This window comes from Dermacentor albipictus, chromosome 2, assembly GCF_038994185.2.
Source record: "Dermacentor albipictus isolate Rhodes 1998 colony chromosome 2, USDA_Dalb.pri_finalv2, whole genome shotgun sequence".
NCBI classification, from domain to species: Eukaryota; Metazoa; Arthropoda; class Arachnida; order Ixodida; family Ixodidae; genus Dermacentor; species Dermacentor albipictus.
This window is the reverse complement of record NC_091822.1, coordinates 136,757,111-136,784,385: the sequence shown is the minus strand read 5'-3', so window position 1 is coordinate 136,784,385 and position 27,275 is coordinate 136,757,111. Positions and strand designations below refer to the sequence as shown.

The 27,275-nt window shown below is 50.1% G+C and overlaps 1 protein-coding gene across 3 annotated transcripts in view; it reads left to right on the top strand.

Moving 5' to 3' along the window:
- The window catches only part of a (arc), a 221,854-nt gene that overhangs the window by 126,664 nt on the left and 67,915 nt on the right, over positions 1-27,275 (top strand). The window lies entirely within an intron of this gene.

The window sequence follows — 27,275 nt, the reverse complement described above, 5'->3', positions numbered from 1 at the left end:
TGAGAGTCGCCGTAGATAATTAGCGGTGATTACGTGTCTGGCGGCGCGACTCCGTTATTTGTGCTGCCTGCACGCGATGCAAACGAGCCGGCGCGCGCGCGCGCGCTGGACTTTGAAAGCAAAAGCTGCGTAGGCAGCGGAGCCGATGTTTTTGCCGCGTGCGTTGACCTGCGTGCTCTGGATTCTTGCACGCGCCGCGCTCTTGGCGGAGGGGGGCCGCCGCCTTGAGAAGGAGGCCTCAGCTGCTGCCGTTGTTTCGAGGCGCTGTGCGTGTACGCGCAGGCAACTTCGAAGCGCGCCTCCTAGGTGGCTTTGCTTTTTGCTTCGGTGGGCGGCAGAAGGGAGAGGATAGAGAGGCCTGTGTTGTTTTGCTTGGGCACTTTGGTCTGCGAACCGAAAGATGAGAAGAAAAAAATGGTATATTGGGACGATCGCGTCCTCTCATCATCAGCAAGGTCAATAGAGCGATGTTGCTCGCAACTGTTTCTAACGCTCATCAGCGTCCTTTCTTTGCATTGCCTGTGTCGCTGCAGAGATTATCGTGCTCTTGGCCTGCGATATCTACACGACCCCCAATGCGTGCTTGTGCCCCGGTGGTTTGTGCATCACTACGCGAATGGGCTTATCGCGTCCTCCTTACTTTCCTATAAGATAATGAGATGCGTCTGCAACGTTCTTTTTTTTTTCGTATGCCGAGACCTCGGACATTATTTCTTGACCGATATTTCTTCCACAATGATTTAATAGCGCGACCTGCAGTGATTTTTGTTGCTACTGACGCACGCCATTCTTTGCCGTTGCTTTTTTTTTACTTTAATCTTTGTGATCTGCCATTTTGTTCTTTCTTTTCTCTCTCCTTGCCTAATTCTTTGACACTTTCATTTCTGTTTCTGTCCTGTCCTTCCCAGAAGATTGTGATGAACCCATTTCCGTGGTAGTTGCCAAATGCTTCTTGCATTCCATTTTTGATGCGAAAACATCAAGTGGTCCATTGAACGAAAGGGGTGGCGTCTGTAATCTGTAGGAGAGAAACGACACCTCTTTCCCATTTGCTGCAACACCATGTCACGAGCGCGCCTCGATGGAGCAGAGCACGCGAAAGCGAACACCTGCTGCCTCATTAGCGCGCCAGGTGTTGCACAAGGGGAGAGGGTTTCGCACGACGCCACGTCACCCTCGCTCTCGCTCTTGGAAGCCTGCGCTATCAGCGCGTTCCTCGTCCGCACAAGCTCTCGCCTCCGTTAAACTGTGCCTCGGTTGAGACCAAATCAAACCGCAGTTAGCGTCTCAACGCACAGCGACCGTATCGCGTGTTTGCGAAGGAGAGCTTAAGTGTGTGCTTGGGCTCAAGATCTGAGGCGAGCGAAGGCCGTGGAGATTTGCCCAGTTATGAATTCTGTTGATTCTCTTTTGAGTTTCGGGTTTTCATCTCGTGCGCACTAGGTTTTGTTGCGACAAGTAGCCTTAACGAGCGCGAAATTAAGTACTGCTGCCACACGTGAAGCGTACTTCCGAAGTACTCGACGACGATGTCGATTAAAATACTTGTTTATAAGAAAACATTGACTTTAAGCTGCGAGTACGAGCCAGCGTTGAAAGCTTTGAGAATGTCATTCACCTAAAGGTTCAGCGCTTGACGGACTGAGTAAAGCGAACATACTATACGCCCTCAATTCAAATCGGCCTATATACGGACTCGGCAGGGAGAGGCCTTCGTCATGCAGTGGACTTAAAGACAGGCTCATGATTATGATACGGACTAAGCACAGCAAGCAGGAAACCGAGACTGTTCGGGTTCGCCTTATAGAGATAACATGGTAAATGGAGAGCAACAAAGCTGGTATTTAATAATACGAGATTTTATTTATTTATTTATTTGTTTATTTATTTACTTTCGATACCCTCAATCACCGAGCCATTGCAGAGGGATGTGGGTGACAACATATAAACAAAGAAAAGAACAGAATGAAACTTGCAGGGTCATACAGTATTAGCGACAAATTGCTTCTGTTCAGCGCACACAAACAGACACCGTTACGTTATGGAAGCACAATACGAAAAAGAAAGCCTGCTTGCATGTCATGACGATGCTATTGGCTTCGATTCAATCTTGTATTGAACTTCCGTTTGACTTAACAATGTGACACAAGAGCCTGAAAGAACGAGGCTATAGAAGTGGTGCGGTGGCTTTTGTGTATTCTCAACCAGCGCGCTATGTTCGGCCTTCCTCTTATGTTTTTTTTTTTTCTTTCGTTTTAGTACCTGAGATGATTCAATGTCTAGGACGCGTCCAGGCCAACTTAAAGTGCTCGCGTGGACGTATTATACGCGCGCCGTCTCACCCGAATCGTTCGTCAGAGCGATGGGAAACGCCGGCTGCGTCATGCCGAGCCGTGGCCCCAAAACCAGCGCCTTCGCCGCGCCAAGCAGCCGCGATTGGGACACAAATCACCGGCTGAGCAGGAAACGGATCACACAAGGGGAACGGTAGAGCGAGGAAGGGGGAGGCGAGGGGAGGGGAGGGGGGGGTTGAGGGACTCCTAGACACAGCCCCCTACAGCAAGCGGCCAAAGTGGAGGTTCTCCCGTATACAGCTTTATGTGTGGCCGCATGGCGGCGCTGTGACGGCGTTTGGCTGCCTGCTGCACGATTGGATTTACGGCACTTGTCTCAGCCTCGCGTCCTTCCCCTCTACACCTTGGAGCTCCGCGTTCTAGTTGCGTGCACAGCTCGGGATGAGTGGCTGTTACGTAACTGAGAAAAGGAAGTCCAGACTGGCATTGACTCCTCGAAAGAAAAAGAAACGCTTCGTTGCCGACAGGATATAGAGGTTTGCAAGGTCGAGCTTGGCCTAAGGTGAAACGTTACGCTAAATGAGAATTGCATTTACGAGCTTGTTCGGTCGCGAGCTTTGAATATGTGGCAAGGTTGCATCGTCAAGCCTGCCCCTGTCTATTATGGTTGACGCATGAACTCGGCTGAGGTCACTAGCGTCTGCTTAGCGCTTCGTTGCCACAGTGATGCCCTCCGGTGTTGTGCCGCCTGCATTCTAATCAGACTAACTGACTGAAACAGCTAAACGTGACGAGGCAGTTTCGTTCAGGAGAGGATCGTGTTCCTTGAGAAGGGATGTTTATAAATAGTTCAGTCTGCCCGACCTAACATATTCCCACGTGACTGCTTCTGTCATGCAGCGATAGTCGTTTGTCTGACACCTGCACTGCCAACCAAGAAGATTGCCTAAATAATCTTGATGTATAAGAAGAAAAAGAAAAGATTCCTAGCTCGCTTCAGCACCTTGTGTTGTGCGGCATAAAATACAGCTTTCCCAGTTTCCCACTGCAAAATAGGTGTGTCGCTCTTCAAACATCGTAGCCTGAAGATGCTCCGTGGCAGGAAGATGATGATCTGGCAACCCCTAACAATAATCGCCAAATAATGTCTCCTAAGTCGCTGCAGCTACCCAGCAGCGCAGGGAAAGGGGGCTGTTATTGAGCTTCAGCTTTTCGTCACCGTCATAACATGGATCTTCAACAAGTTCTTTTGACTAAATGGGGCTGTCGGCGTTTCGTCCATTTTAGTTTTGCTGCACGGAACTGCTGACACACTCGTCAGTGTTTTAGCACGTCGCTGAGCTTTTTCTTTCTCTTTTCAGTATTTCGCGTAGCATCTGTTTTGCGCTTGCTTGCGTGCGCGTGCTGTTCCTAAATTCTGGTCGTCCTCGAAGGCGGCTTTCCTTTGTGTTGGGTGACGTGCTCGCGTCTGACGCTCGGCACCCTCCTCAACCCCCCCCCCCCGCGTTCGAGCCCCGGGCCGATCAAAGTCGACGGACACCTCGAGGCCACTGGAGTACGCGAGGTCATGGGCGGTCAACAGCCCCGTCCATTCCTTGCCCCGCAAGTGTATGCACTTTTGTTGCGTCGCGTTTGTCAGGAGCAGCGAAAACAAGAATACCGTTGAAAGAGCGCTACCGTGGCAACGTAAAATGACGACAAATCCAGTAAATTACCCTCTGTGAATGTGACAGACGCCTTACCGTGTGCGGAGGCTTATAGAAAAACCAGAAAAGCCCGAAAAGTGAGACAAGTGGCCACACTACCTCGTGACTCCCGCATTGTATAGTTCCCCTGGACGTCATTCACACAGCTTGTGGGCTGCTAAGTTTATAGAATTAAGAATTCAATCAAGAATTAATGATTTCACTGCATTCTTGGGGGAGCCTTCGGTTCCCCCCTATTAGGTTCCTCAGGACACTTCAATAAAGTTCTTGTCACTGTCACTGCATTCTTGTAACCGAGCACTCAATCTAATAGCATTTGAAAACATCAACGATAGGGGAACTTCGTCCTTGAACTCCTGTTGGAAGAGTCAACCTTGCCCGCCCAACCAATGCAAATAATCTTGAAAGAATACTTGTTTGAACAGAGTTTCTTTGCTGTTTCTTGGAGTTTCTTTGACAAGATGTTCGGAAGCATTGACGATGACGAAAGCAGGTGATGCTAGATATGCTGTCCTATCATCGACATAAAACCGTATAACCTCCAGCAAGCCACAGGAAGTAACCACATCTGCATGTCGCCGTAGAGATTTGCAAACTAGGCTTACGAATACTGCTCAACATGGCTTGGTGTACCAGCCTTCATGGTGTGTATTCAGCGTGGTGTGAAGTTTTGTCGCCGGCTACTGCGTCTTAATTATTTGTTTTGAACACATATATACAATTGACAGGAAAGGGAAAGCGAGGAGCAGGCTGGCAACTGCCACCGGAAGGCGCACGACGCCTGCCTACTCTTCAGGAGGGAGGTGACAGCAACACGCAAATGGAAGATAAGAAGGAGGAGAGGAAAGAGGAAAGGAAGAGCAACAGGAGAAAATTAAAGCATAGAGTAGAACACACAGTACAGATGACACACTGTAGGGCCGATTACTGAACGTCACGCTACTACAGAATGTTGGAATGTCAAGCCAAAATGAGTCATGAGCGAGCTGTTTGTTTTCAATCTTGCTCTACTTCGCTAGAGGAACTCAATAGGCAGCATTGGCCCTGAATAGCGCCAACTTGTATCCCATATGAAAACACTTGGCCACGACCACTCATCCTCGCAGCTGCTGCTAAGACGACGAACCACTCCGGAGATTATTTTTAATAATCCGCTTGGTCGGGAGAAGAAGTGGAAGGAAGGCGCCCGCCAGTTTTGTACATGCTCCGCAGAACATTCGGTTGAATCATCCCAACGCGTTCTGTTTGCCTGCGCTGCATCAGCCTGAGTATCATCGGATGGTTGACGTGGCAGAGGGTGCGCTTGCACCGAGGTTTAGGCGCGCTGCTCGTTATAGCGCTCCGTTTGTACCGCGGGCCTTTCCGCCGGGTATGCCGTTGTCTTTAATCGGAATGGCGCCGGAATCGGACGGATGTTGCTGCTGCCCACTTTACGTATCCTTCATCGCCATTGCTCTCGAAGCGAAGAAAATTGTGTATTTCTCGGCGACGAAGACTCATGGCTTGTATCTAATACCATGAATATACGTAAGCTCATGGAACAGGATGCGCCCGGCAGCTCCATATTTCGAGTGATATTCATAGCGACACGAGCAAGCGTTTTCACATTATTCAACTGCATCGCATTAGCAAGATCTCCTTCCATTTTCTGAAACAGTACATCATACAGGCGGCTGCAGGGACGGACCTCGCATTAAGGCGCCGCGCTTAGCCAATTCTTGCCTCCACAGCTGCCGGCATCGCCAGAGTGAAAGAGTTTTCGTTGTCGAAGGTAAACTGTATTCGGGGTCTTTGCAAGCGTCCACGTGTAGGCTTTGATTCGTGGCCGGCACTCGTCGCGCAATCTCGCTCGATGTTGGACCCCTTCTTTGCGCGCATTCTCGCCCGTCGACGCCTGTCAAGAACACGGCTCGTAGTGTACTACGCGTCAGCCACTGACGCGCAGCAGCTGTGAGCGGACAATAGTAAGAAATACAAATAGCGAGCTAGCGGTAAGGAAGGAAGGAAGGAAGGAAGGCTTCACCGAGGTCGACCGACTCTTGGAGGGCGAGTGAGCGGCGACCAACCAACCAACCACTCTTCCTTCGCAGCAAAGCAGTCAGTCCCGTTTCCGCCACCGACCAGCGGGACGCGAGACGAGTTGCGCGCGGGCCCTCCCCCCCCCCCCCCCCCCCCGTGATTGTGGACGAGTTTGATGGACAACTGGCGCCCCCCCTCTAACTTCTTCTCGTCCTATAAGCTTCCGTATATATACGACGTGGCGCGCATCTGCTGCCTGCGGCGTGACATCACCGCCGTGGCGGAGGCTCTCGGCGTATAACTGGCCCGTTGACTGCGCTCTCGCGTCGGCCGCTCAGCGGGTTCTCCCGGGGGCTTGCTGTGCGTTGCTGCTTCTGGTTGTCGTCGGGGCGACGGCAGCAGGCAGCGTCGCTCGGCCCGCTTGCTGCTGGGCCGAGGTCGTCGGCCCCTTCTTTTCCGGCGTTGCGGCGGGAGCGCTCGCGAGCGGCCCGCTCTCTGTGCCTTCCACGCAGTCTCGGTGAAATCCGAAGCCGGCGGCGAACCGTGCTCTGCGGCGTTGCCTCATCCGCATCCCGCGTCGTTCTCTTATCGGGCGTTTTATTTCCATACTCCTCGTCTGCTCTCGGCATCCTCGCTTGGCTTGCCATACTCCCTCTCTCTCTTTCTCACCCTCCCCATTACACTCCGTCTTTCGGACTTGTTTGGGTTTGTGGCCTCGTCCTTAGCGGACTCCTTTCGAGGGCAGACGACCTTGTGGCGTATAGCTGCAGCTGGGGGTGTTTTGTTGCCGCTGCTTGTCAGCCTGTATGGCGCTCGCGGCAGTGCATCCGTGCGGCGCGATTTCGTTGCGATGACCTTTGGAGTCGTTAAGCATTCGTCGGCTAGTTAACGGACGCCCGAGTGTGAGTAACATCGTGGTTACGTGTACTCGTTACGCATAATGTGGGCGTCGTTTGAACTAGGCTCTCGCTCTTCAAACAGTGAAGTGGATCGCGTCACGTTGATCATCCGTGGGTACGAACTGCGCTGCGGGCCACTTTCGTGGGCCTTGGACGGTAGTACCTCATTCGTGGTCTATTACTTCGCGATCGATATCGGAATCACCGGGCATATATGTAGATGTGGATCCTTGGGATATACTAGCACCGGGCACAGTATACATGCATTGCTTTGCCTACACTTCATTCTTCTTGCTTCAAGCGACTTCCTGACTTTGCAAACCCATCACTTAGAAGAAGGTGTTGCGTTATAAGTATAAATGCAACAATTCGTATTGGTTACTAATGCTTTCCACTGTTTAGGTACTAATGCCTTCCAATGTTTATAGAACCGTTAGTGCTTGGAAATAAAGAAATACAATGAGTGACAAATGACTTCACAAGAACGCTTGAAGCCACAAGCACGAAGATAAGAAAAATACGTCTATAATATCCCTTCAATGTTTTATCCGCTGGACGAGGATCATAATGCTGATTTATTGTCATCCCCTTTGAAATGGGGCGGTGACAAATACGTCACCTAGTCTGCTTGAGTTAATCAGGTATGCCATGCTTTTCATTCTAGTATCTTTGTATAAATCTCCTTAATCTTCCTTCTCTTCCTCAAAACTTCCCTATCTACCTTGTACCGCTACCCATGCCTGTAACGGATCCAGTCGCATCTGTCTCTTCCCTGCTTTCTTTTTCCCGCCAATACGCCAAACGTCTTTTTTATCTAGACCACTGACCGGTTGATGCTTCCGCCCGTTTGAAATACAAGCGCTTCTGGAAAGTGCGCGTTATCTACGGGTCTCACAACGGATGGATGATGGATGTTATGACCGTCCCCTTTGGAACGGGGCGGTACGTTGCGCCCCCAAGCTCATGCCATAATAATGCCTAATGGCCTACCTAGGTTAAAGAAGAATACTATGAACTCGCACAATCAAAATTTCTGACCCACTGTTGCGAACTTGCTTTTGTACGTCACAGTTTTTTTTTTATCGTTTCCCTACTTTTCTTCCACCAATCTTCGACAACGACCGCAACGACCACAGCTCCAGAGCGCCCCCTGGTAATTCTTGCAGGAAACACTATGCTGCGCATAATGTGAAGGCCGCACCTTCGTGATGTCTCACTCTGCAGCTTGTGTGTGCGTTAGATACGGGGCACCGGAAAGCAACGTCTCGTTCTGTTGCGCAACATTTATTCGCACGCGTTCGCACTCTTCGTTGCGCATCCGCTCCGGAGCGAGTTCACGGCCAAATTAAATGGTGCGAAGTTCTTCGCTGCGCTCTAACATTAGTTTTTACATAGTACACAGACGTGCACGATATCGTAGTTGTTAGGCCGCTCATCTCTCGAACAGGAAGAATGGACGGCGTAGGGCTGCATGGTTGTTTTGTATATACTTTTGAAGTGCCGCTAGTTGCACGTGCGTTTTGTGAATGGAGAAGCGTCCACCCCCCAGCGCCTCGGGCGGCAAACGATTCTGTTTGTGAGGGGTCGGACGGCCCGCGTGGTGTCGGTAACGAGCCGAGGCGCGCGCCGCCGCGGGGGGCGCGGGGCAGAGGCGCAAAACGGATTCGGAGCAAATGCTTTTGCGCGGGCTTTGTTGACATTCCGCCGATGGTCATAATAGGGCCACGCGGACAAAGCTCGAGCGGGACGGTTGTATACGCGACGTTGTGGCACCGGCTCTTGAGTCCCCTGCTAATTGGAGACGCAGCTGCTAGCAATGTTGACCACGTCCGGCGCGTACGGAGCGGGGGGTTCGCGCCCCTCGCATTCGGACGGCAGCCACGTGCATCTTGTTTTGAGCGCTGGGGAGAGCCCGCTTTGTGTCGGTTGCAACATGCAGTGCGCGCCGTAGAGAGGGGCGCGGCGTCGTTTGAAGAGCACCCGAGTCCGGATGCCGCCAGCGGTAATTAGTTTTCTACCAGGAAAAACCTTGAGGGGGAATACGGTACGCGGTGTTGGGACACCAGCGCCCGAGCCCCCCCTTGCTGGCTAGAAACGCCGCTGAGGTGCGAGATGGCCTCAATAAATCATGCATGCCTGGCGTGTTTGCCGACGCCGTCACTGACCACGTGGAAATAGGAGGGGGAGAAGAAGATGTGGGAAGAGGGAAAACAGGGTGGTTTTGCAATAGATTCACTTATGAGAGTAAGCCCATCCCTTTGGGTTGTGGCTTAAGAAACTGTCAACTCTCATTGGCAATTGCTTCCGTGGGAGGGGCTAACGACCCTACCGCCCTTTTTCTTTGTCTCTTTCCCCTATAACAACCGAGACGAGGTGCTTGTTCCTCAGTCTAGGCTGTAATCACTAAACCTGATAGAACAGTAAGACTCCGTACGATGCAACGCTAGTCTGGGCCGTAACCACTTAGTGGTAGAACAGTGAGACTCGGTTGGTCGTATGTAGTGACAGTTGTCCTAGGCTCTAACTTAAGAGAAAGTAGAAGAGTAAGGCGCTGTTTACTTGTGTGTTTTGTATCAGTGTTCTTTTGCTAACTCTGTATTTGACTGTGTAAATATTTCCGTTGCAATATATCTTCAAGTTTTGTTACCTCCAACCTGCCTCCTGCTGCATCAACGCCGATAAACACCTTGAAGAGACTTTGGTCGACTTCAAGGAGAAAAGAACAAAGTAATCAAAAAAACTTAACTGGCGCAGTCGACAGGATCGGCGAGCTCTACAACATCGAATCCTGGACCAGTGGTGAAGGGATCAAGTCATCCAACGAGCACCTCCTGCACCTTTGAGAAGATCCCACAGCAGCCAAGCCCGGCACCGTGGAGGAGATCCGAAAACGACAGTGCATTCAGCAAAGGGTGAGCAGGATTTCTTGCGTCTTTCTCAAGTTGGCATGGCAGTTGATGTGTAGAGCAAATGGTGAGGACACGCGGGGGAGCAGAGACAATGGAGTCTAATGGAGTTGAGGGTGCGACGGTGGCGGAAATGGATCGGAATCGGGAGTTATCAAATGACGATAGGCTAAATTCCGATAAGTCAAATGAAATGAGAGAACCCAGTCAGAGCCAGGAATTTTCGCAGCAGGTATCTCAGCCTTTGCAAATTCCGAATGATACAAGAACGCTTGAGCTTGAAATTCAAAGGCTCAATGCTCAGACTACCTGTATACAGCTTCAGATTGAGTATGAAAGGCTGTTGCAGGCAAGGACGAATGCTGAACGTCTCAATGGCACGTCGTCCAGCGCTGAGTCGGAGCGGGGCGATCGGAGGCGAATGGGCTTCGACTCCGTCGAGCAATGCGCGAAAGTGCTGAAAGGGTTCCGCCTGCCGTGTGACGCGGATGTACCCTTATGGTTTGAGGAGGTAGAAAGACTTTTTGCTACTTACGGGGTACCGTATGAGAGTCGCGTGCATTTAGTCATGCCAGCTCTAACTGAGCGCGTTCGCTACCTACTGCGTAACCTCAACCAGGAAGAGAGTACAGATTACGAGTCAGTTAAACAGGCAGTGCTGATGGAACTGAAGCTTTCTCCGGCAGAGTATCTGCAAAGGTTTGAGAGAGCAGTGAAGCGGAAGGAGGAGACGTGGTCACAGTTCGCGTCGCGAGTGAAAACGTATTTCTCCTACTACCTTCAAGTAAGGGGAGCCGACACTGTAGAAGTGATGGCAGAACTCATGGTCGCGGATCGTATAAAAGCGGGCCTTAGTATAGAGGGTCTTGAGTACGTGAGGCTACGAGAAGGCGAGGAATGGCTTAAGCCACCTGAGATTGCCAAAGTACTGCAAACTTTGGAACAAGCGAAAGGCAAAGGATATGCCTCAAAGCCATCAGCGGCAGAGATGGGGCAAAAGCCGACGCGAGTGGCGAAAAGCGCCCTCAAGTGCCACGTATGTCACAGCTCAGGCCATTTCGCTAAGGATTGCCCGAAGTCTAGTGACAAGGGAAACCAACCAAAGAAGGCTACCGAGCCAAGGCCGAGGACACAAAGGGTGTTGATAGCCGACGAGACGGGAAGTGGGATACCTGATGGAGTCCTTACTGCAAAGGTAGAGGCCTTGAAACACAAAGGCGAAGGCATGACTAACCTGCAGTTGATCCCTATCTCATGCGGAAACGTATCCACAGACGCGATTCTAGATACGGGTAGTGAAATAACGGTCATACGTGAGAGTCTCCTTCCAAAAAGTATCGTGGAGCCATCAGGCACAATAAGGCTGGTGTCTGCATTTGGTAAAACTATCGAGGCAAAGCTAGCAACGTTGCCGGTGAAGTTAAATAGCCCGCAAATGGCAGCGGAACCTCAGAACGTTGACCTACTCTGCGCGTTGACTAATGAGCTCGTCGAGGGCACAGATTGTTTGTTGACCAAGGAAGATTGGGAACATTTGTTGAGGGCCAGCAGCTCTCTGGAATCCACTGTAGCACCGGCCGAGCCTACTCAGAGGATAGAGAGATCAAATGAGAAAGCCGAGGTAGTGGCCTGCAACTTTACTTTGGAGGAGGAAGGTGTTTCTGGGGAAGTTGAGCTAATTGATGAAGAGAGGGATGCGTCAATAAGCCAGAGAGAAGAGTTCCGCAGATTGCAGCTAGCTGACGCTACCTTAAAGAAGGGGTGGGAAGATGCTCGGAGTGGGAAATCCGGCATGTTCGTCTCTGACGGACTCTTATACCACTGGGACTCAATAGTAGGCACCCGAGTGAGACAACTAGTTGTTCCGAAAGACAAGCGCAGTGAGGTGATGCATTTGGCTCACGAGTCACTATGCGGAGGGCACCTAGGCCCGAAGAAAACTAAAGCGCGCATTAGGTATAATTTTTTTTGGCCTGGCATGGAGAAGGAGGTATTAGAGCATTGTCGCTCGTGCCATGATTGTCAAATTCGCTCTGACAGGCGTCGCACGGACCGAGTGCCTATAACTCCTCTCACTAGGCCAGAGCACCCTTTTCAAATTGTCAACGTGGATATCATTGGACCCTTAGACACACCGTCAGCGAGAGGCCATAGGTACGCGCTATGCTTGGTGGACATTTGCACAAGGTGGCCAGAGGTTGTCCCACTGCGCTCTTTGACAGCTAAGGCGACTTGCGACGCGTTGATTGAAATTTTTAGTCGTACTGGCGTTCCGGAAATGATCTGTTCCGACCAGGGCACTAATTTCAAATCACAGCTCACACAGTCGATGCTCGAGAAATTAGGTTGCGCACCAAGGTTCTCAACCCCAGAACACCCAGAGAGTAATGGAGTCGTAGAAAGATGGAACAGGGTATTGAAAAACATGTTGTTCCATGTCATTCAAAGAGACTCGAGAAATTGGGACAAATTGATCCCGCTTGTCTTATGGGCTTATCGGGAAGTTCCCCATGAGGTTACCGGAGTGGCTCCATTCCGTCTGTTGTATGGAAGAAACCCCACGGGACCGCTTCTAATACTACAGCGGACGTGGACGGGAGAACTGACGGTACCTGCAACTTTAAGAGAGAACCCCGCTAAGTATTTACAGCAACTTCGGGAGCAACTCGAGACCGCTGCTAATATCGCTGAGCTAACTAGTGCAACACGTCAGGACAGCTATGTTGGTGCGTATAATCGCAGCACCAGAGACAAAGCTTTTAAGGTTGGCGACAAAGTGCTGGTATTCGACAACGATCGGAATGGTAAGATGGCACCTAAGTGGCTGGGCCCGTTCACAGTGGTTGGACGTGAGCGACGGCATTCTTATCGGGTTGAAACAGTAGAGGGTAAAGTGAAAAGTATTCACGCCAACTACATTCGACCATACTATGCAAGAGTCAGCCATATTGGGGTCATTTTCGATCAGGACCATGACTTTGGGGAGGTAGAATATGCTCCGCAACCTACAACTATAAGGCGCGAAGAGTTGGCGGTGACAAGTGAAAAGGTTGCTCATCTAGATGCTGATTCCCAGATGGAAATACAGGCTGTATTTCAAAGGCATCGTGCACTCTTTGACGGCATTCCGGGTATGGCAAATGTGGGTCAACATAGGATAGAATTAGAACCAGGGCACCAGCCAAGGAAGACGTTCCCTTATCGGATACCTGAGCTGTTAAAGAAAGAAGTCAGCCGGCAAGTTGGTGAACTTTTGGCTTGGAAACTGATCTATCCTACTGAAAGCGAATTTGCGCATCCGGTAGTATGCGTAGGGAAAAAAGATGGGACAATCCGCATGTGTGTAGATTACCGCGCGCTAAATGCCGTCACCAAAGTGGATGCGTTCCCTATGATGAATCCTCGAGAATTGATTTTCAGAGTGGGAAGAGCACAGTTCATTACGGTGATAGACCTTAGGCGCGGGTACTGGCAGGTACCGATGGAAAAGAAGAGTCAGAATTTCACCGCGTTTGTAACGCATGAAGGTCAATATGCTTGGAAAGTGATGCCGTTCGGGCTAAAAAATTCAGCCGCGACCTTTCAGAGAATGGTGAACAAGCTCTTATCGCAACATCAGACATACGCCACGGCATACCTAGATGATATTGCCATTTTCTCTAACACGTGGAAGGAGCACTTAAAGCATCTCGACATTATCCTTCAGGTCCTAGAAAAGGCTGGGCTGAAAGCCAGTCCGGAAAAGTGTCAGGTTGCACAATCCCACATTCATTACCTCGGGCATATTGTCGGTTCAGGGACGCACGCACCAGATCCAGAGAAAATAGCTGCAATTAAGAATCTGGTGCCACCACGCACTAAAAAGGAGCTACGCAGCCTGCTAGGACTGTGCGGCTACTATCGCGAGTACGTCAGAGAATATGCAGAGGTGGCGAGCCCGCTCACGCGGTTAACAAAGAAAGCGGTACCCAATAGCATACCCTGGCCGGAGGAAGCTCAGACGGCATTTCAGACACTGAAACAGTCCCTGTGCGAGGCCGTTGCGCTCAGCACTCCGGACCCATCTGAGCCCTACTGGCTTTTCACAGACGCATCAGCTACGGCGGCGGGCGCTTGTTTGGCGCAAATGACAGCCGAGGGAAAGGAGAGGCCTATTGCCTTTGCCAGCCACCGCTTCACGCCGACTCAGACGCGATGGTCGACAATTGAGAGGGAAGCGTTTGCCATTATATGGGCCTTAAAGAAGTTTGACTACTGGCTTTTTGGTGCCGAGATAAACGTTGTTTCCGACCACAATCCATTGTCGTACCTTACAACTTCGACTCCACACGGGGCAAAATTGACAAGATGGGCGCTGGCTTTACAGCGATATCACGTGTCAGTGCGACATCGGAAGGGTGTCAGTAATGGTAACGCGGATGCTTTGTCCAGGCTTCACAACAGCTCATGGAAGCCAGCGTAATACTATAGTGCCATGCCAACTGGATGGGCGTGAATGTTCCTGCTCACTTGGCGCTGTATATTGCGGACTTTGTGAGTGCCGATTCAAGACCCAGAGACACTAGAGTGCTCTTACAGTTTGGAACTGCAATCGTGTGCTTAATAGTTTGATGACATGTATTGTGTATTTCTTTTTACTCTCTTCTTGCTTTGTTACTTGAAAGTGTTTGTTCTTGTGATGTAATTAGGCTAGGGTGTGGTTAGAATGTTCATTACGTAATCGCGGCAGTGATTTATCGTATCACTGAGCGAAAATCAGCCCAGTATACTCTTTAGGGGGAACGTGTTAGGCCGCTCATCTCTCGAACAGGAAGAATGGACGGCGTAGGGCTGCATGGTTGTTTTGTATATACTTTTGAAGTGCCGCTAGTTGCACGTGCGTTTTGTGAATGGAGAAGCGTCCACCCCCCAGCGCCTCGGGCGGCAAACGATTCTGTTTGTGAGGGGTCGGACGGCCCGCGTGGTGTCGGTAACGAGCCGAGGCGCGCGCCGCCGCGGGGGGCGCGGGGCAGAGGCGCAAAACGGATTCGGAGCAAATGCTTTTGCGCGGGCTTTGTTGACATTCCGCCGATGGTCATAATAGGGCCACGCGGACAAAGCTCGAGCGGGACGGTTGTATACGCGACGTTGTGGCACCGGCTCTTGAGTCCCCTGCTAATTGGAGACGCAGCTGCTAGCAATGTTGACCACGTCCGGCGCGTACGGAGCGGGGGGTTCGCGCCCCTCGCATTCGGACGGCAGCCACGTGCATCTTGTTTTGAGCGCTGGGGAGAGCCCGCTTTGTGTCGGTTGCAACATGCAGTGCGCGCCGTAGAGAGGGGCGCGGCGTCGTTTGAAGAGCACCCGAGTCCGGATGCCGCCAGCGGTAATTAGTTTTCTACCAGGAAAAACCTTGAGGGGGAATACGGTACGCGGTGTTGGGACACCAGCGCCCGAGCCCCCCCTTGCTGGCTAGAAACGCCGCTGAGGTGCGAGATGGCCTCAATAAATCATGCATGCCTGGCGTGTTTGCCGACGCCGTCACTGACCACGTGGAAATAGGAGGGGGAGAAGAAGATGTGGGAAGAGGGAAAACAGGGTGGTTTTGCAATAGATTCACTTATGAGAGTAAGCCCATCCCTTTGGGTTGTGGCTTAAGAAACTGTCAACTCTCATTGGCAATTGCTTCCGTGGGAGGGGCTAACGACCCTACCGCCCTTTTTCTTTGTCTCTTTCCCCTATAACAACCGAGACGAGGTGCTTGTTCCTCAGTCTAGGCTGTAATCACTAAACCTGATAGAACAGTAAGACTCCGTACGATGCAACGCTAGTCTGGGCCGTAACCACTTAGTGGTAGAACAGTGAGACTCGGTTGGTCGTATGTAGTGACAGTTGTCCTAGGCTCTAACTTAAGAGAAAGTAGAAGAGTAAGGCGCTGTTTACTTGTGTGTTTTGTATCAGTGTTCTTTTGCTCACTGTGTATTTGACTGTGTAAATATTTCCGTTGCAATATATCTTCAAGTTTTGTTACCTCCAACCTGCCTCCTGCTTCATCAACGCCGATAAACACCTTGAAGAGACTTTGGTCGACTTCAAGGAGAAAAGAACAAACCATCACAAAACTTAACTGTAGTCATGGGCTGTCAGGGTAAGATAAACGGGATGAAATCGCACTCTGCACCTCTTACGTGGTTCAGGTTTCTCCCACTACTAGAACTATCATATTGTGGAATAAGAAAAAGAAGAAAAAAGAAAAGAAACATTTGCCTATGTATGCCAATCCGACACAACTCTGACATCAAAGATAGTGAACCTCTATAAAGGAGTTCTCACACCCTTCGGAAGCCCTCGAAAATCCTACCACTACCCGGAATATACCCAATATACTTTGCAAACGCTTCACTATATCCTCTGCAATTCCTTTGATTCACCCGATTCGTTTTAGGCCATTCACTACAATCAAACATCGTTATAAGAAAGCGGGATATAACGAAATAATGTATATAACGAAGTAAGAGAAATTTCCCTTGAAATCGCCATATGAATCCACGGTGCAGTATACGTGGAATAATGAATATAAGGAAGTAATCGATATAACGACTCCATTCTGCCTCCCATTCAACTACGTTATAACGAGATCCGAGCTCAGCACGTTTACGCTCTCCGCTATACCCAACGGCTGTTCCTGTATGCTGCGACGGCTCCTGTCGGAAATCAGCTTGTGCTTCCTCGATGTCAACCTCACGTCCATACGTTGCCGCCGCCGCACGAACATTGCTATATACAGCTGCGGCTGTACGAAAAAAAAAGGAAGTTTTCTTCACTGATGCAACACATCATGAACGCTTTCTTTATACACGGAAATGATGGCCGCCTAGCATTGTGTGTTTTCCCGAACGATGCGCAACGCTTTTCAGATGGCGCGTCACACTGTAAGTCGACTCATTCGAAAAAGAAAACCTGGCGCTCCTTCGCTGTCTGCGAGCCTATCTGTGTCACTCGGAAGCGCGTCGGACGCACCAGGCGTTCGTGGGAGGAACGCGCACACACGCGCGCTTTTGTTTTCCGGAGCAAGTACCACGTATAGCGGCTCTTTCCGCCCTGATCCGTTGCCGCCTTTGTCGATGACGTCATCGGCTGCCGGATGCCGGCGAGCGTGGCCAAAGAGCTCACGGAACTCTGTCGCACTGACGACATTTCTTGCCGCACTTTTCCCACTCTGCTGAGCTGACCGAGGGATTTCACGTTGTTTGATAAATTATGAGAATCTGGGAAAATGGGTCACCGACCTAGGGCAGGCGACCCGAATCGGCAAACACTATCTGGAGCGAATAAGGAGCGTCCGATAGGGGGAAAAAGGGCATAAAGGAAAATTAATCGTTAGGCGAGCTCGCACATTTTGCGTTTGCTTTTTTATTACATTTAAAAAGTTTTCAATCTTCGTCGCCTTAAATTTCCACTGACTCTTGTCCTGGAGATGCAAAGGCTTGGCTGGAATATGGTTTCTGATGAATCACGGAAAGGTGTCTCTTCTTCATTTCTTCTTGTTCTCTCCTCACAAAAGATATATAGGCCTACTTTCCGAATTTTCTGCGTACGGTAAACTTTTTACAGTTGCCAGCACGCACGTAATTTTTAAAGCAGTTCAATTTGCAGCATGAGGTCACAGCATTTTCGCCTAGTGTCCTTTTTAGACAGCGTGTGAACTCTATAAACGATCCGTCGACGTTATCTGCTGTATACTCTATATACAATATCGATAAAGCTCAATAAGCTCTGTAGAATAACGCGTTCCTTGTCGGGGCTTCCGGCCTGCAGCCTCCTAACGGCTTCGCAATAGTTCTCCGGTTCGTGCGAGGCTCACAAAAGTGTAAACAGACTGCATCCGCTGGTGGCTCCGCAGTACGCGCGGTCCCTTTTCCCCGTGAACACGCATAGACTATACACACATCGCGCGCATGACTCATCCATGGCGGCACACGTCTGTCGTGGGAAGGACGCGCAGCTGCTCACAAGTGTGTGTGTGTGTGTGTGTGTGTGTGTGTGTGTGTGTGTGTGTGTGTGTGTGTGTGTGTGTGTGTGTGTGTGTGTGTGTGTGTGCGTGTGTGCGTGTGTGTGTGTGTGTGTGTGTAGAGAGAGAGAGAGAGAGAGAGAGAGAGAGAGAGAGAGAGAGAGGGTCTCGCGTGCGTTTGTTTGCGTGTGTAAACAACGTACGCTATGACGGCAGACGGGGCGACCCGTTAACGCAACGCAGGCCTTGACTCACGCGCATTCGTTCGTTCGCTGTACATGCGCAGCGCTGTATAACCCCACAGTTACGCGTCACTGCACGCCACGGGGCTGCTTGCTCTCACACCCGATCGGCGACAGTGCAGGCATCCGTGCAGCACTGCTGCGGTTTATCCTGCACTTGACCGTCCGTGGGAATGTGCAAGGCACATTCGACGACTCCGACCGCTTAGTGCGTCCCGCTTGCAAAGTTCGGGGCCCTAGAATGCGCAAGGCGCGCATATGGCGGTAACGTTATCCATACGCATAGCGGGCTGTCGCAACTCTCTGTGGCGTTCAACACTACCCTCGATTACCGGTGCCGTGGAAACTAATGGAAACGTTATAAGGCGGTATTGCGCAGGGTAGGCGGGTGGGGGAAGAAAATGGTCGGCACATTCGTGTGTGATATACGCTGTCTTGTCAACTCGTACTAGGAATCAATGGTGAACTTTTGTTCTGTTTGATGCGCTATATTGCCTATAGGTTCTTTTTGGTAATGCAAGCGCATGCTGCTGCTGCTATATGATTGGATTTGCAGGTTTTAATTAATCCGGCTCTGTCTGGCCGTAACCTTCGGCTGCCTTGATGAAGCCTAACGGCGGCCAGCAGCAAGCTTGTACACCCTGGACATCCCGCGTCACAAGCAGGCGCATCTATAGCTACTGATTGGATCCAAGGGCATTCTTCGGGTCGCCTGGCCGCCTGTCTTTTACGCATATACACGCTGCCTTTCATTTTTTCTTGTATTTTTTTTTTCGCGGGTGGGGTGTACTCCTGCTTGCCAACGAAAATGTTGGCTACGTGGTCTCTGATTACTGCAATGTGATCTTAGAGGCCGCAGTGCTCTCTTGTAAAAGTGGCGTTTGTAGCCGTGACGCCACGTGAACGGCGAAGCAACGCCACAAAGCTGCGTTGCACAATCCAAGGTGATCGGTTGACTACTGCGAAACATTCGTTCCTAAAAGCATTGAGCTTGTAATGCGGAGTCTGCACACACAACGCTCGTAATAACACTGCCGTATGTGTACGAGGGGCTGCATGCAGCTGTGCTCGTTTTAACGCGCGTGTGTGCGATGTTATTGCCTCCGCGAGGTCCCTGTACTGGTGTATCACTCGTGCCGTATCTGAAAAACAACTTTACGGAATGTTTTTCCATAGTTATTGCTTATTCGCTGCTCACCGCTTGGGTTAGCGCCACAAGAATTAAGGCTGAGGTGTATTCAGAGTATTTGCGGCAGAATTTGCCCGATGCACGCGCGAGAACGCTACAGAAACTCTTTTCGATTGCACGCGTCGATAGCAACTCCGATGACTGTTTTTTGTGCGTGTTTGGTTCCAACTCGATCAGTGTGGGCTGGATTATAAAGGCAGCTTTATACTTGTTTTACGAGCCCCTCGGCTAGGCACACGATTTTAGAGACGCCGCAACGTGGCATATTAGTATACATAGGTACTTTCTTCTCTACATCCTTATCACTTCCATACCCGTCCCCGTTCCCCAGTGTATATTAGCAAGCTAGAGGAAGCTAGAGATCTGGCCGACTTTTGCATTTCTGTAAAGTCCTGTCTTGGTGCGAAGATATTCAAGGCCTCGTTGCAGGCACAGAGAGAACGCCTGTTTAAAGGCAAACGAACAACGAGGGACAATCAGCACCAAATTGCGTTAGTCTCTTCACGGCGTGAAACGATGTGCTCGAAGTATAGCTATTTCAGAGGTTTCGCCAATTCCAAAATTATCATCTATTTTAGAGGTTAGTACAGCGAACTCCATGTGTAACTCATCAGCTCTTCAGCTCTAATCAGCTCTTCTTAGATTGTGTTTCTTGAAAGTCTGAGAACATGACATTTGCTATCTGTGTAGCATCCTCTATAAAACCTTAGAAAAAAAATGTATTCCTTGGCGTCTGCGATCTTTCTTCCTTGATGTCTCACATAGCGTGATAAAACCATGTTCTTCCTTTCGGTATATGCTATAAGATGTCCAAACTAACGTTAGCCGAGCTGTTCAACTAAGAAAAAAAAGTTTTAGAAAGCACGGCTCGAGATATGATTTCAGACCACGTACGACCAAACACAGTAGGTTTTACGTTTTCCTTTAATAATTTGTTTTTCGTTTAAAAGCTTGGCTAACATTAGCTGGGACGCAACGTATATACCAGCCCGATGTCTTGCGGAAAACGCGCACCTCGGTATATTAGAATGGTTTAAACTTCTACATGGGCGCTGTTAAGATACGGAGACGTCGATCGCACCTTACTCTTCTAACGCTTCCTTTCTGCTCCCTACTACCGCATCAACTACGGCACTTCGCCGTAGAAGAAATGCTTTACAAGTTATCCGATCGTCCGGGCAACTTATCGTCGCAGTTTTGTTTCCTCGTTCGATCAGGGTAACCCGTTGAAACGCGGCCCACTTAGTGGGTTCAGGATGTCTGCACTGCTCGAGCCGTACGCGCGTGCGCGGCCTGAATCGAGGATGCGACCGCTGAGGTGTCTTGTTTGGCACAGGGACGTGGCGTCGATAAGGACACGTTTCTTCGCTGTCCGGATTCCAGAGCTCGTCTTCGCAGATAAGCTTCGCGAGGGCTGGCGGAGACATCGCGGGGAGGGGGGGGGGCACAAAAATGGCTCCACGGAATCGGCCCGAGAGAAGAAAAAGGGGGTGGCGGGGCGATAGACGGACGCCGAATAACGTGAATGACACAAATAGCGACGACTACCGATGTTTTAAGGAGCTGCACAAAACACCAGCAGCTGGTATATACCATCGTGTCGCAGCAGCAAAATGGGATGTTCTGTTTTCTTCTTCTTCTTCTCAAGGAGCCTTAACTAGGCGTCTTATTGCTTTTTTTTTCCCCCAGTATAGCAGCGTGACTAGCGTCCTGCTTTTCCCGTCGTGGAAGCTATTCGGGGCTAGCAAGGAGTGGTCGCCTTAGAAGCTGTATAGCTTATCGCCGCAGTCTAGAACTAGGAAAACATCGATGAGGGTCGGTTACGCGTCGTTCTGCGAATAGACGACTGTGTATGCTTGGCGTCAGATGTTGTCCGTCTGCGAGGCATCTCAAAAGGGTCGCCCCTTCCCCCGCTTTGGAGCGGTATACGGAGCGCGCCGCGGCCCCCGCTGCTTGCAGTGGTGTGCAAGGCGTGTTTGGAACCGTCACTGCAAAGGAGTTCCGGGCCCCTCGATCGGGGTGCATGGCAGTTCGCGCGATAACGAGCGCTCCGACTCTCGGCGGCCGTCTCTATGAAGATAAGACATCTCGCGCGGCGCTTCATGTGTGACGTCGCTGCGCGATGCGCCTGCCATCGCGAGAGCGCCCTAGCGACGGGGGAACGTTCTTCCGTCCGCGGGTTACGCTGGCGTTATTTTTTCACGGCGGCTACTGGCTTACGCGTTCCTTGGCTCGTGGCCCTTAGTTTCCGTTGCGGATTGTTCCGGGTGTTCTCCTGGTTGGTTGCACTACTCGAGCGGGTCGTCGACTATATCAAACGGGTTCGTTCGATAGCTTATTCAGTCTCGCTGTTTTCAAACGTGGACTTCCCTTCGACGGCTGTTAAAGCAAGGGGGAGAGCGACTGATTAATGGAAGCCGCGGATGTCTTTCATTACTCAAAGGGTGGGAAAGAAGGCGTGCCTCCCTTCTCGGCGGTCAACGCGTTACGAGAATGTTGTGAAAATGGAAGCGTTCTCTCTTCTTGGGACGCGACCGTCGTTTTGTTCCCAAGGTATCTGTAGTACTTGCGCGAGTCGAAATTCGAGCCGGTGGTCCTGAGCGCGTTGTTAGGAATATCGCTGTATGCGCTTACGAATTCATTAGCCCAGACCTCTCTCTCTCTCTGTGTGTGTGTGCGTGTGCGTGTGTGTGTGTACACATCGGCTTCTGGCTCATTTAGATAAATCACGACAGGAGAGAAAGACAATATATTTCTTTCCCCGAAGGCCGGTTTTTCACGTACATGAGACTGGCGTCAGTCTGTTCTTTTATTGGCCAAGTTATTTCGTTTCAGAGATCAGTTAGTCATTTATTCGAAGCCGTAGTTATATGGCAATGTCTCTGCGCTACTTATTTCACTCGGCAGGCTAAGCTTAGTCGAGTATTTAATAGTGTCCTCCGTGCACACGACTCCATTTGAATGCGTTTCCCATTAGTGTCTTGGTGATGCAGGCGAAAGACTGATGAAACAGGCCGCAAAAAAAAAAAAAAGAAAGAAAGAAAGAAAGTAAGAAAGTAAGAAAACTCTGTCTCAGCTTTGTTGGAACGGAGAGAAGATTCGACCAACGATTGCTGTCTCTGTAGCTGCTCTTCTCATTGGTAATCAGGATAAATGCGAGCGCCAGTTAGGGTCACTCGCGTCGTAGCTGCGGGTTCCGCACATCGTCTCATGTTGGGGATTCACATGCCATGCATCATTCCTCGTTATCGGCAGCCAACGAGGAAAAAGCTTTTAAGCGGGACGGCATTCACATCGTGGAGACGCGAGGTGATCCGGATTGGATTTGGGTGTTCGCCCGCTTATCTTCTTTCTCCCTTGCTCTTCCGCCCTACACCCTAACCTAACTGGACATTTGGTAAACACACCTGTCGTTCCTATCCTGCGTTCTGCTTACCCTATCTCTTTCTCTAGAGGGCATCGCATATCACGCTGCGCGTCGCCGTTCGGAACTACATACATAAATACAGATTTATTTATTTATTTATTTATTTATTTATTGACCTGCTCTGGAAATTTTGGAGAAATATGATAAGCTTTAGTTAGAGAGAAACAGCTCGAAGACCACTGCGAAAAATAAAGGGTAGCTACATTCAAACCACGCGGAACTACCGCAAGACAGCGGACTTTACTAAAAAAAAAAAAAAAGAATGGCACCAGCTTGTAGCGTACAACTCTGTTGAAAAAGAGATGGTTCCATGTCTCCGCCTTGTCTATAGACCATTGGCCTGGATTCCGTCGCCCTTGCAGTTGTCGTAATCGCTTCGTTACGCAGCAGGCCTTAATTCATCAGAGGCTTCGCGCCGGGTGTCCCCTGAGAAACGTTTCCCACAGGAAGTCCTTGACGGCCGGCGTCACTTGAGTACTCACGCGCCAGCCTCGATCGCTCACAGCAGTGGGATACCCACGCCGATCTCTTCTGAAATGAACGGACGCCGTAACTTGGTCGTGTGCAGTGAAACCATATCTGATCACTACTTGTGGCAGGTCTAGTTCGTTCATACTTATTACGGCGCGATAGGCTCCTTCCTGTTCTTACCCGCCGTGGTGGCTTATATATATATATATATATATATATATATATATTGTGGGAATTTATAAGCTATTCTTTGTCATCTGTACACGATCATCGTCATATGGGGTTCATATGGGGTTCTTCATCATCGCTTGTGGGGCTGGCTCTCGAGTGTGCTCCGTGCTGTGGGCGTGGTCGGTTCGCCTAATCTTTTGACGCGGAATAAAAGCCGTGATTACTGCTGCGTCACAATATATATATATATACATGGGCGAAATGCAGAAACGCCCGTGTCCCGTCCAGTGGGGGCACGTTAAAGAACCCCTGCTGGTGGTCAAAATTAATCCGAAGTTTCCCGCTACTGTGCGCCTCATAATAAAATCGTGGTTTTGGCACGTAAAACTTCAGAATTCAATCGTTCGTTCATTTCCTGTTCTGGTCTTGTTTTAATGCGCAGCCTCTGTGTTGATTAAAAAGCAAGCACCGTTTAAGTCGCATCGACGAGAGCTTCCTTGATGTCCCCTTTATCCGCGTCGGACTGTTGCAAGCATGCGAGTGTTGCGAGTGCTACCTGCTCTAAAGCGCTAGCAATGGCACAGGACCCACCTACTTATTCTGCTTGCAATAGTCCACAGAGCATGTGTTCTGACATCCGAGTATTAACTTGGGGATTGCCTAACATGTCCGTACGGGTGAAATTTTCTATAGAAGTATACCGTGTCCAAAAAGCGATGAATCCAAAGGCTATACTTTGCACCAGATCACGCTGTATAATTCAAAAGTTCCAGTCAAAGAATATATGACAGTGCCATTGCAAACCAGAGCCGTCCTGTTGAGGTAAAGCTTCCCGTATACTCTTTGGATTATTCTTTGCGTTTGCAATCAAGAGGCGCTATATATAGCACAAGATTTTGGCAACGGTGATCGCTAGACAAGCTCTTGACGAATATAGCGTTCAGCGGATGCTGAAACTGAAATTTGGCGGACGTAGTCAAGAGAGAGAGAGAGAAGAATACAGGAAGGCAGGGATGTTAACCAGTCAATAGTCTGGTTGGCTACCCTACACTGGGGGAAGGGAGGGGAAGAGAAAGGACGTAGTCAAAGTACCCTTCCAGCCAATAGAGCAAGTCAAGGCATACGGTTGCCTTATTTTTGGAAGTTTTCGTGCGATTCCGATGAGCGTGGCACTGTGTTTGCGTAAGTAATATGCATTTATGTTAGAACTTGGGTTTCAGCATACGACGACTCCTGACACAATACTCCTGGCACAATGGCAGCGCGCTTGATGATTTTTGCATCTTAGGCCACTCATTTCCCCTGCGAATAGCTTCGTCTTTGTCACTCATACGCTTCCATACAAGATGCTGTAGTTCGAGTCAATGAGAAACAAAAAGCACACTATTCAATCAAGTGCGAAGGCTTCAAGCAGTATACTGCCGACATCCTCACTTTCGGCCAGTTTCTTTCTTACCTGCCCCATAAACAACCCGATGACAATACTCGTCCTGAAGCACCTAGAAAACATTCGCGCCGGATGCAGGGACCACGTGGTTAAGTTCGGCCACGATAGTCGCGAACGTCCGTCGTTCCTGTTCGCGAGACACCGCCGCATTAACTCTCTCCGAAGCGCCTCCGTTGTCTTCGACAGCTCTAAATCCCGGAGTGTGTGCAGCACGCTTGGGCAGCGCGGATCACGGACAAATAAGACTGCAGGGAGCGCGCGGAACATCTCTCTGGTCGTTGACATCTGCTCCTCTCCTCCCCCCCGTTGTTTCCCCCCGCTCTCTTATCGAGGGTAGGACTATAGACGTCGATGGACCGTCATGATTGCCGTCACCGGCGGAGCACGCGGCAGCTTGAATTGGTCCCACGATGACGCGAGATAGCGCGGCTCGCGGGGCCTTCGCTCACTCGCGTCTCATGGTATTTGACGTTCGCGCTTTCACAGCGAGAGAAGCCGGAAGCGGCACGCTTGTCTGTGTCAACCCTGTGTGTAGCCGCGGGGCGTTAGCCGGTGTGTCGACGGCCCGCAACGTTGCGACGACTTGGCTCGCCCTTTTGTCTTCCTCGGTGTCGCCGTCGCACGGATTGGGTCGCTCGCTCGTCCGACAGCGTGGACCGCGAGGTGATTGCGCGTTGAGCAACAACGTTGACGGGCGCGGCGCTTTGGGCGCCGACGAGAGAAAGGTTGACGGATTCGACCTGCGTGCGAACCTCGCTGCCAGAGGCCTTGGAATCAGTAAGTGCTACCGTGCTTGGAGTAAGGAAGTAGTGCGACCTGGGTTTCCTTTCTCTAAAAAAAAAGAAAGAAAAAAGTGAGATTGTATGTTTTAGGCTTGTAGCGCAGCTCAGGAAGAGCAAAAAAGAAAGAAGGCAGGGGTAATCAAAGGGAACGGACAACAGTGAGATTGGAAACAGAGTGACGACATAAACAGAGTGACGACATAAACAGAGTGACGACATAAACAGAGTGACGACATAAACAGAGTGAGATTGTATCTCATCGCTACGTAATCGCCATTGTTATCGGAACTTTCCGCAGTAGTAGTGTGCCGATTTGAAAGCATCGATAGCCAGAATTTTGTTTCACAGGCGCTCCACCACGTCGCTGTCTTTAAACTCATTTTGCCGGTCTCACTTCAAGAGCCAGAAGTTGTCGGTCAAGGAATTTCTCTGGAGCCAACCTTTCGACAAAGGGGGCTTGCCGTAGTCCGGGCTATGAAGATGACAGAATACCCCTTGTTGAAGCGTGGGCACAGCGACATCCCTCGTTCGAGCACTATTGTTCACTGAATGTACCCGTCTTACTGTGTGCCTCTGTTTGGTTAGATCACTTGAACGAAAGGTAGATAAGATAGAAAAGGATTTAATAACAATTCCTTAACTTGAGAGAGTTGGTTCATATCGATGAGAGTCTAAGAGCGGAGAGGACAACGAGGGAAAAGAACACATACGAACGATCAAACCAGCGCCAGTCCAGTCGTATGTGTGGTTCCTTTCGGTCTTTGTATATTGCGCTATAGAACGCTGTTAGTAACTATTTATTATCGCTGCCGACGTTCTGTCTGTTTGGTGAAGCTTTCACACAACTTTTCGCGGCGATGAGAGCTTGTCTGTTGTTTGGTCGTGTGCGGACATTTATAACTTAACCGTGATTGGGCCTTGTGCTATACATAAGCAGTTTGCATAGGTTGCAAATCTGCATACACGCCAACGTTGCACCCGGCTGTATTCCATCGGGGGCACATGATTCTTAAAGCTATTCATCAAAATGGCTATTTTGTCTGTGCTCCTGACGTCATGTAGTAATACTGAATAAACTGAATTGACATAACTTCGTACGGGGAACTTGAGACAGTCATTGTTTGTTTGTTTGTTTTAGTACCAAAAGTAGTATTAGATAGTAGTTCAATGACAGCTGAATAGTCTGGTTTTCTTGGAATACTTCTGGCTTAGAACGACAGAAATCCGAGGAAGTTGAAGATTCATGACATATGGAAAGGCAGGCCTACCATGAAACCTGCCGACTTGCTCGAGAAATTGTATAGGTTGATTCGAGGCTGTTTGCATGTGTTTCTAGAACAACGGCTGAAACAAGGTTAGCGCCCTCGGTCGTTGACTGTTCTCACGTGGCAACTTCGCGCGTGATCGCACTTTCTTAAGGTTCGCGGTAAGAGAGTAAACACTTTGCTCTAGGGACGAAAGAAAATATATGTATTTATATATATTTAGTGGAGCTGAAAAGTGAGCCTGTAAATGATTGCACTGGGCAGCACCGCACGAGTTCAAGCCTGCACCCGTGTCACGGTGTGCAGTAAAAGAAGGCAAGTTACGTCCAGCAATATCTCTGGCTTAGTAGGGACAACTCCTCTTGGACAGCGCAATATCAGAAATGTTTTTGTTCCGAGTTTCCGCACCTTGGCCGCAGATAAGACGTGCAAGTCGGAGCTGGAATACTGGCGAGGGTCAAGTAGGG